Source organism: Sinocyclocheilus anshuiensis, unplaced genomic scaffold (genome assembly GCF_001515605.1).
Source record: "Sinocyclocheilus anshuiensis isolate Anshui unplaced genomic scaffold, SAMN03320099.WGS_v1.1 scaffold2081, whole genome shotgun sequence".
In the NCBI taxonomy this organism is placed as follows: Eukaryota; Metazoa; Chordata; class Actinopteri; order Cypriniformes; family Cyprinidae; genus Sinocyclocheilus; species Sinocyclocheilus anshuiensis.
In genome coordinates, this window is record NW_015548360.1 from 226276 (window position 1) to 236936 (window position 10661).

The window sequence follows — 10661 nt, forward strand, 5'->3', positions numbered from 1 at the left end:
TTTTAAACAGTCATTACATTACGTGTGTACTGCTCACAACACCCTATTTTGGGTAAAAATAGGAAAGATAATATTTTTCTCTAAAGAAACAGGATTCCCTAAATTATCGTCATTGATATCGTTATCGCAGTAAACATCTGAAATTATCGTGATATATTTTAAAGCCCATATCGCCCATCCCTAGCCCTAGGCTGTAAAATATAAAGCAATTTGCTTTAGCCTATGGTTGTGTATGAGTACATTTAAAACAAACCTACTGAAACAACCCATAAGCCACATAATTCAATTCAAAACATGTAATGCCTAACGTTTAGCACTCTGAAAAAGTCCCACTAAACTACAGTGATCGTGATGACATGATGGGGAACAATGTTTGACAATGTTCCTTGTTGTCTAAAAATAAATAATTAACCAAATCAATGGTACTAAAAACTACATAAAATGAGAGGTAAAACTATTATACAACAGAATATTTTCATTTTGCAGCCTTAAAGTGGAACACAAAATAAGACAGTAAGCAGAATGGCAACCTCAGTTACCTTTCACTTTCATTGCACAGAAAAAAAAAAAAAAAAACGATGAAAGCGAATAGTGACTTGAGGCTGTTCTACCAAACATATGCTTTTCTGTCTACAGAAGAAGGAAGCCATACCAATATGGTAAACGACGACAGAAACAGAAGTTTCATTTTAGGGTGTAACGTTACTGTCGCTTTAAGTCAATACAAACATTTTAAAAAGTCTAATTTGGCTCCATTAAAGTCACATTACACCATAGCCAGTTTGATAATAATTATGGGGAGCAACATTTGACGTTGTACCCAATTAAATGAATAACAAAAAATCTACATAAAGGATAAAATGATTATACTACACAAGAACATTTGCATTCCAGGCGCCACTTGAACGCTTGTACGCGATGCAGATCCATTTTCGTTGCCACAGCAACGCGATGCGACGATGACTGACCAAACAGATCAATAACAAAAAACTTAAACATCTCAACACGAACTGCAAAGCCGCCTGAGATCAAAAGCGGCGTAAAATTAGGCCCATCGATGAGTCAGTCTATCCATGATGAGAACAGGAAACAGAATTTTCAAGGGTTTCTAAGACGACAGACACTAAACTCAAAACAAACAACAAGCGATGATTGGTGATCAGGGCTGCAGTATTAACAAAACGCACTTTTATAATCATATTTATGCTCGGATGTATATCCATTGACTGTTAAGAGGTTTCCCACAGTAAAAGTGACTATGAATCACAGTTACAATACTTCTCTTACAACAAGCTAGGACTTGTTTGATAATTCAAAGACAGATTTAAATGTCTCCGTGCGTAAAATGAACACAAACTCAGCGCCTACCGCGGTTGCCAGGTTCAGAGTGACAGCGTGGCGCAGCGGCTCTGTCTTCGTGTCACTGACGGTCCACTTCTAAAAACGCCTTATCAGCACATTTATACTTTGGACCAAGTGACTGTCACCGGATTCGCCATCGCACTTCTTCTACCTGTCGAAGTCAGATCTTAGGTAACTTCGCTTCTGGGAAGGTTATCGCGAACGAAATGTCCGTGACGCACCGATGTAATCCGAGAGTGAAGCGGAAGGTGGAGGAGACCGCAGGTTTTAAGTTTACGGCTTCCAGCTCAGGTTTGAACCTCGAACTGTGTTTTGAGTTCCGCGGTGAGGCGAGCATGAGGTGGGCGGGGCATAATTGTGATTGACGTTTAGGAAACCAATTAAAATCCATAGAAGCGTGATATGTAGCCTATCGAGAAACGGCATTTTAAAACACAACAGAGACCATTATGTAATTCAGGTACGCCTAGGTAAGCAGATCATCTATCTATCTATCTATCTATCTATCTATCTGGCATCTGTCTGTCTGTGTTTTTGTCTATCTATCTATCTGTCTGTCTGTCTGTCTGTCTGTCTGTCTGTCTATTACAGTCAAATTAATCGAACCATCTAATAACCCAGAGAATAACCAGGTATTGGGTGGGCAATATAAGTATATTGTGAGGTCAACATAAGTTCTTACGAAAGGAATAGGGCATCCATGATGCTGTGATTAATTTATGCTAGACAAATCTGCTCTTTTGCATGTCATCCCAGGGTTGCCTTAACGACAAAGGTTTTAGTTCATTGCCAACACCCATCTACACTAGAAAGGGAATCCTCCCTTCAGTGGAATGTACCAAACCACTGAACCTGACACAGGTATGTTTTAAAAGAGATTCATATTCACACATGAGTGCAGCACTTTAAACACTGAAGTGTGATGGACGTCATGTTGTCAGCTCTGGGAAATGAGCACTGAAACTAGTGCTTTCCCATGACAGTGGGCAACAAGTACAGCATACGGAAAATATGACATCAGATGCTTTTGTGTGCCATTTCTTATTTGCCTTCTTTTCCTTGTCTGTTTGTCTATATAGTGATATTGATCATTATGCCATTGTAGAAGTTTAGACACTTTATTTGGAAATTGAAGTAAACTTGACAAGACAAATCATGAAATTCTCTGTCAGAAACACTTTGCTTAAGAGAATTAAAACAATTTGAAAAGATCTATGAAAAGATCACTATAAATAAATGTATTAATTTTTTTCTGTTTTATTCATTGGTTGACGCATGAACACAAAGGAAAACACTTAGTAAAACATATGCACTAGTTTTCTAAAATGCCATTATTTTAACAGATGTACAAATGCAGCAAGTGTAAACGACTACTTAATGTTAAACAGATTAAGATTTAATTAGGATTAAATTGAGTCTGTGTGGATTATTGTCACGGTGCTACTGTGTTGGAGCGCGGAGCGAGGAACGAGGAGACGTGGAGAACATTAACAAGGAGATTTTAATAATATAATCCAACACAAGGGAACCAGGAAAACACACATAGCTGATGAGGTTGACATAAACAATACCGGACAGCGAACTCAAAACAGGAAACCATTAAATACAGGACTAGAGGAGGGACACAATGAGGAACACCTGAAATCAATGACATAAACATAACCTGGAGCACGTTGGGGAAGAAAACACACACAGACACGGAACAGAGTCTGACATTTATGAGCAGAAACACTTCCATTCATTCACCCTTCCAGTTCTAATGGATTGAGTCCAAAAAAGGCCTAAAATATAACAGAATGCTAATTACATACAATACATTTGCTACATAGTGATTATAAGATACTTTAAATAGCCAAATTTGTGGCATGTTATTAGATGGCATGAATTATATAAAACATCAAAATAACACTCAGGTTTTAAACTTAAAGTTTTATGGATATGCAAAACATTCAATGAAATGTCCCAAAATGTGAATATGATAGTAGTCATATATCATGCATTTACATAATCTAAATATGTGATTAGTTTATCTGAGTTATTACAATAACCACGAACTACTACTGAGGAAACAGTGAACTCTGCTGGTGGACTGGAGAATTGTTAGCTGCAGTAGTTGATCAGTAAGAAATGTCAAGCGACCAGAGTCCATTTAGGTTTGGACCAACTTTTGTTTGCCTCCAGCTTCAACAGTGTGACACTGAGAGCATTTATGAACAAAGATCTGCTTTCCTTTTTCTGTGTCTTCTACCATTTTAATGCTCACAACAGATGGATCTGAAAAAACAAAAAGAAAGGATCTTTGTCTACAGAAATTGACTTTCAAAAATAAACCTATTTTAAAAATATTCACTGAAGTAAAACAAGTGCCATGGTACCATCTGACACTATCAGTGTAGTATTGCCACAACCGATTAATTTTGTAAGGACGCAAATGTACGTCAGGAAATCGAATGACTTCTTTCTCAAATGAACGCGGAATACGGGATCCATATGAACATCGATTGAATAAAACATTGTGGATTAAAGTCGTTCTGTAAACGTAAAATAGATATTGACATTTAAAAGTTATCTTAAGCTACAATACCGTAACGAAATTCGTTGTATATTGATCTTAATGTATTAGATGGCCTATATTAAATGACAGACGTCGTGCACCCATATTTACTGCGCTACGAATTCTCAAGTATGTTACTATCATTTGTCAAATTTCACTCGTTTTAATGCCATGGCTAACTGCCAACACCTTTCACCAATCCAGTTCTCAGTTTCTGTTTAGTTGAAACACTGCGTAAAATGAACGCAGTAAAATGAACACTGCGTAAAATGAACGCCCCCCCGTGTATTTTTGGAACATTGGATTTAGTAACTGAACATATGGAAAAAAAAAGTGTTATTTAAGTTATAAATAAGACTAAAAGATTATTGGAGTATGTTTTACAAGACAATAATTTTTCAGTGTTAGAATTTGGGGGATCATCTATTAGTAACAAAATGTGGTTGATCTGTTTTGTTATTTGTAACAGGCTGTAAACTGCTCAGTTGTTGGACAATCAAATTTGTAAATGGTAAGTTTTCTTTCTTGTTCTCTTGTCTTGTAGGCCTATAGTTTGCCTGACTGCTACTGCTCTTTTTGATGTGGGAGTTTGTATTTATTTGTGAAATTTAGTTAAATACTTTCTCAGTGATTTTTTTTTTTCAAAGTAAATGCAACACCATTTTAGGGAATCTGTTTGTTATGAAGAAAAGGCTAAAAAATTGATAATGTGTTATCCAGTTTAGACATTTACCAGTTTTGCACATCGCTGATGCTTTTGGATATAATGTAGGCCTACTTCATTTAGATTGCTATATAGTTTGTATTATAGCAAGAGAACTGCTGCATGTAGGTTGTGTGAAGTTTCACCTCATGAGTTTTTGTGAAACTAGTGATGGATATCTAAGTCATAGGATGAATACTGAAGGTCAAAAACCTGAGAGCAAGGAATGGTTTTGATATTGCAAACACCAGTTCTCTTTTATGTAATTTGTTCCCTGCAGGTTGAAATCGCTGTCCAGGGGAATGCTGGGTTGTCTCTTGGTTGAAAACTTAAATAAGACCTTAAAGCAAAGCAGAGAGGGATCATATATCTTCTGCATCTTGTGCACCTATATGAGGTAGGTGTATTATATCATTATTCTTGATTAGATGTGTGTGTGTTTAGCAAATCATTGGGCAAATGGCATGACACACTGTTCCTCAGCAACCTGTATGCAGACCATCTTGTAGAGAATCAACATCAAACATTCCAGTTAATTAAAGAGTGTATTTATAACACCTCAACCTCATTAAGCATTGTACCGTGCGGAGTGCATTTGCAGGAGAAAGCTGAGTGGCTCTTTTTATGCAGGAACGAAAGGAACATTGATGCAGTTATGGGTGTTGGATGTTGAAACTCTCTTAAACATAAAGGTTCTTTATTAGCATGAATGGTTCCATGAAGAACTTTTAACATCAGTGGAACCTTTTTCTTGCATAAAAGGTTCTTTATAGTGGACAAGTTTCTTTAGATTAATAAAATGTTTTTTTAGACAAAGACATTTTTTTTTTTTTTGAATGAACTGATGATTGAAAGATTCTTTGAGGAACCAAAAATGGTTCTCCAATGGCATTACAGCAAAAAAACCCTATTTTGAAACATATAATAACACACTGTCACTAGTGTAGTGTTATTCATCATTTACTCAAACAGTTTACAAGCAGGCAAGTACAGATGCAAATGCATGAAGAGAATAGGAAATTCATAAAACTGGTGAACAAAACATATCTCATAAACAGCTGTTGTTTTGTGGGCTTCGTTAGTCTAAAGCTGTGTAGTCTGTGTTCTTTACAATTTTTTCTACAGAGTCCTCTACTGTTTCAAGCATGTAGTCATGGACTTGAGTCCTGCGAGAGAAATCAAATAAAGCAATTTGTTAGAAATTCAATTAAATTAATACATTATATATCAATTATACAAAACAAATCACCCAAAATCAGTTTCAGTTGATACCAGAAATATTCAAGTTCACCTTTCTTTTGGAAATGGTGATTCAGGTGTGCGTGTGTAGAGAGTCAATGCACGGAAAGGGTCTAAAGGGAATATGTTCCTCCTCCCAAACCTTTGCGGGAGGGTGGCTGAGAGTCCGGTCCCTGAGTGCGCACACATTGTGCAGGACCGGCCGAAGCGCTGAGGGAGGTTGATATTGGATTTAGCGCGTTCCCTTGGGGTCATCTCTGTATCCCGCCCGAAGCGAAGGGGGAGGTTGGCATGCACATGTGTTGGTTTTGTTATTATGGGGTGAAGTCGCAGGATGGTGGGAGAGCTCACACGGGTGCTGGTTGGGGCTACATTAAGAGTGAAGTCTTCTATCTCCAGACTCCGGGGAATCTCTTGAGCATTCTTTGACAACAAAAATGTAGAAGAAGAAATGGTGAAAATCAGCAGATTTAGTAATCAGTGGACTGTACTGATACACTAGTCACTGATGTCACTTTCAAACTAAGAAGTTGCATTCACTATTTTTTCAAATTTACAATTATTATTGTTTTTTTATTGTTATGTTTTTATTTGCTCATTTCCACTTTAAAATTCAAAGAAGTATGGATACTAACAGTAGCTGGACCTCTTTCTTATAACTTTGCTTATTTGTTATTTATTTAAATATTTCTGCTTTTTTTTCTTTTAATTTGGTGCAGCCTAATGTAATCATGTTTATTCAGTAACAATAGACACAGTATGAAGATGTAGATAAAAGACAACAATAAAAACAATAATAATTATCAAATTTTAAATCTAAATAAAAAAGTAAGATTAATATAAAATTTATAACTATATTATTATTTTTAAATAACATGGTGCGACATTATTTTATAATTGAAATAAAATAAAAATAATTGTAATCAAAATAAAAATTAAAAATGATATATTACAAAACTTTTTAATGGTGCAAAAATATTCAATAATATTATATATATTATAATATATTATATATTATTAATATTATATATTAAACAAAAATAATAATTATCATCATCATTATTTTAAGTCACTTGAAATTATATTATTTTATAATGACATGGTGCAACCCCATGTAATCAAGTTTATTCAGTCCTATTAGATATGAAGACTTAGATCAAAGTCTATTAAGTTTTGGGCAAACTATGACTATGACAATTTACTCTGTATCCACAATTCCACACATACTGTATATTCCAACTCAAAATAGTAAAGGAAGTAAAGAAAAAGAAAGAGTATAAAGCACTTACCTCAGGAAACTGTCCCCATGTAAATCTATCAGGATCACTGTCATCAGGAAGTGGCAATCTGAGAGCCGTAACCTCCCTTAGCATGAAGCTGCTCAGAGTGCCGAGGGCTAAAAAGAGAAGAGTGAAGTAGGACATCTTACAATCGTTCACTGAAGTCCAAGCACAACGCAGGGTTTTTATACATTTGGCCATGTGCAAATAAACATACTCACAAAGACATTCCTTATGATGCACTCACAGCATTGCATACTTAATATATTAACACACAGCACCCACCTTCATTCATTCACTAATGACCTTCTCGAGTGTTTCATAGCAACAGAGTGACAGGTCCAACTGAAAGAGGAGCAGAAGTCCTTACCAAAGGTGCCTAAGGTTTCTTAAGATGGGCCAGAAGATGAAGACTTTTTTTGAAGTGGACTTCTTTTCCGAATCACTATGATTTGATAACTAAACCCTTAATGTGGTGGCTGGTCTTGAAATATTAATGCATTACTAAGGAATTATTAGACCACTATAAACTGACTACTAATTGTAGTCTTATAAAGAGAGAAGAAGCAGGGAAAGGCCAACCAACGAGCACGTAAAATAATCTTCAGGAAATGTGCACCCTATATGACCAGTCAATAAAATGCATTCACATGCTGAACAAAACCTTTGTACTCGCTCCAAATTAACCAGAGAAGCATTTCATGTGACAATAGTTCAAATCAGTTCATTGTGCAGCTCACCGAGACCTCAATTATCACCACATTCAGGCTGGAGTAAGTAAAAATGGTCTGTTTTTTCATGTAAAAGATGCAAGACACATGAGGATGAATAGGAAATTGACATGCTGGAAATGCCTGGATGAGGCGTTGTAGGCCACAGAGTCGCACTGGTATTTTATTCCATCAAAGAATATTTACTAATTGCCATCACTGTCATACAGATCATGGCAGTAAGGGGTGGCATATTAATTACGTAATCAGTGCTGTTTGGGAAAAGTCATCTAATGATGTTTATTAGTTATGTTAATCGTCACCATCATCATCATATAGCTGAAAGATATACATATATATAAATATGAATATATAACATGTAAATATAAAAAAAGCATTCCACGAATGCTGTTTAAAATGTTTGAATAGGGTATTTTTGAGATTCCTTGTTTCAAATATGTCTCCATCAACTTAAAAAGCACATTAATGATCATTGGTTATAATTAGCTGTAGATGTGCATAGCACATATTTTTTTATGATGTCTATTAGCAGAATGCTCATATAGAATGTAATGTAACATTTAAATAAATAGGTCATAAATACGTAAATTAGGTGGTGATATCTTGGAACCCTAAATGTTAATATTCTAGATGGAGTTTATATATAAAAACATTATCAAGTGGTTCGAACTTTACTTTAAACTGAATAATCTATTATTATATGCTTAATATCGATATGGCGCAATTAGACAACTTTTCTGTGAAGGTCAATACATATCTTATCCAGCAGGGGACAGTGCGACATTATAACATAAGTGATAACACAAAACTGTCTCATTGCAAGCTGTCAATTAGGATTGTGTTGAGATTACGAGATAAATAAATCTTATAAAAAAAATAAATATACTATATATTAGTTAGTTAACTGTAATTAGAAAAAGTCAATAATACATAGATGGGCTGCTGCTGTAAGTTTGTGCCATGTATTGACACTGTTTCTATACAATACGCAAAATGAATGAAAAACATACTTTCCGAACTAAGCTTTACTCATTCATAACTCTCAAATGGATAAAAAAAATCTTGCAGGGCGTCCAGTGGCTTTGTTTTTCACCTCAATGTGCCATTCATCAGTTATTAAAATAATAATGTGGAGGTTTTATTTAGATGGTTAGAGGATGGAGACCAAAATGTGTATGCTTACAGTTTATTCAGACTTCAGCTAACCAGTCCCTTTGTATTTTTTCCCATCCTGTCAGCTCGAACCGATCAAAGACCTGAACAAACATCCACCCTAGACACTCAGACAAAGACTGTAGACCGCCACCACAAGACCTTAGTGTCGTCCAATCAGATGTCTGCCGAGGTCAGCATGTTTCTGCCAATCAGGAATGAAGCGGAAGGCGCTGATGAAGGATCAGGAAGCTTAGAAAATGGTCCTTAATGACAGAGGTTTGTGTTCGCACATGTGTATTAGCATGCTACTATTTACATACATGCTATATGCGATGGCTTTATCTGACACTAGCATCTGTAGCTTTGAACTTCAGGTCTCTGAAGACATGCAGAAGTGCAGTACGTATAAAAAAAACGTATAAAAGAGAGAAAGAGAGCAATAGTGTGGCTCCGCCCACATGGGGTCTTGAACTTTGACCTCTAGTCTCCTCTCTCGGCAGATTCCTAAGATGTGGCTGATGGCGGTGATGGGGTCGAGGCCTGGCGTGATGGCCAGAGTAAAGTGCAGTCAGTGTGGGAGGAGTGGGTGACCGTTAACCTTTCTACGAAACTGAACTTTGACCTCTATGCTTTGCCTGAAGGTGACGGCCTGAGCAACCTCCACTGTTAAAACTGGACATAAATATATCCTCCTCTCACAAATTTCAATTCAATATACACATGTTAATATTACTAAAGATGTACAGATAACTCCTTTCTATATGTTGTTCAGGTGTCGGACACAATTATAATTGTATACAGTTAATTGAATAGTGTTTTTATGAATTTGTGACCACTGTAATGGTAAGCCTAAAAATAATATTTCAGGCAAATATGATTAAAAGACTAAGGAAAAAAGATAGTGCCGGTTACCCTGCTACTTGATTAAAGCGCTGCATGTGTCAAACAAACACATGGATGAGGATAAGCAGTACTCAACATTGAACTGCTCTTAGTGCCAGTAGACTGTATAAAAACCATGAGAGACATTTGATAATGGAGATGCAAACTATCCATGAAGTTGAGATGTAATTAGAACTCTTGCTGACTGATGACAGATGCATGAAAAGAGAACATCACACCCTAAATAATTAAAATGTCTCTTACAGTTCATGCGTAATAAATGGTTCATGAGAGTGTTCAATTGTACAAAAAACATTAGAATATTTTATAAGGCTTTTTAATTTTTTTATTGTTTTATATGTTTATATTTTAATATCAATTTAATATTTAATTTTAATTCATTTTTTTGTTAACTTAATTTACTTATTTAATCCTTATATATACCATTCAGTCAGATTTCCATTTAAGAACTTAATACTTTAATTCAGCAAAAACCCAAATTGATTAAGAGTGACAGTCAAGTCATTTTTATTGTTACAGAAGATTCCTATTTTAAATAAATGCTATTCTTTTGAAGTTTCTGTTGATCAAAGAATCCTGAACAAAAAATGCATTACAATTTTAACACACACACACACAAAAGTAAATATTAATATAAATATTAAGCATGTTAGAATGAAGGATATCTGAAGGAAACTTTTGAACAATAGTGTGTATGTAAGCTTTTAAATTCTGAGGAAAACAGATAAATCTTC

General features: G+C 35.4%; 1 protein-coding gene and 1 long non-coding RNA gene across 4 annotated transcripts in view; one reads left to right on the plus strand and one right to left on the minus strand.

Moving 5' to 3' along the window:
• LOC107656666 (oxysterol-binding protein-related protein 3-like) overlaps nucleotides 1-1696 on the minus strand; it is a 20033-nt gene extending 18337 nt beyond the window's left edge. For 2 of the 3 annotated variants that reach the window (XM_016444613.1, XM_016444611.1), the window contains exon 1: nucleotides 1369-1696. The gene's annotated coding sequence lies outside the window, so the exon portion shown is untranslated. The remainder of the gene's footprint in view (nucleotides 1-1368) is intronic. The other variant, XM_016444612.1, reaches the window with a different exon arrangement.
• An 82-nt stretch (nucleotides 1697-1778) lies between these two features.
• Nucleotides 1779-9799, plus strand: LOC107656652 (uncharacterized). Its single transcript, XR_001630586.1, has 6 exons — nucleotides 1779-1832; nucleotides 2119-2223; nucleotides 4386-4427; nucleotides 4900-5016; nucleotides 9108-9300; nucleotides 9525-9799. It is a non-coding gene; the product is annotated as an uncharacterized LOC107656652 (long non-coding RNA).
• The last annotated feature ends 862 nt before the right edge of the window (nucleotides 9800-10661 follow it).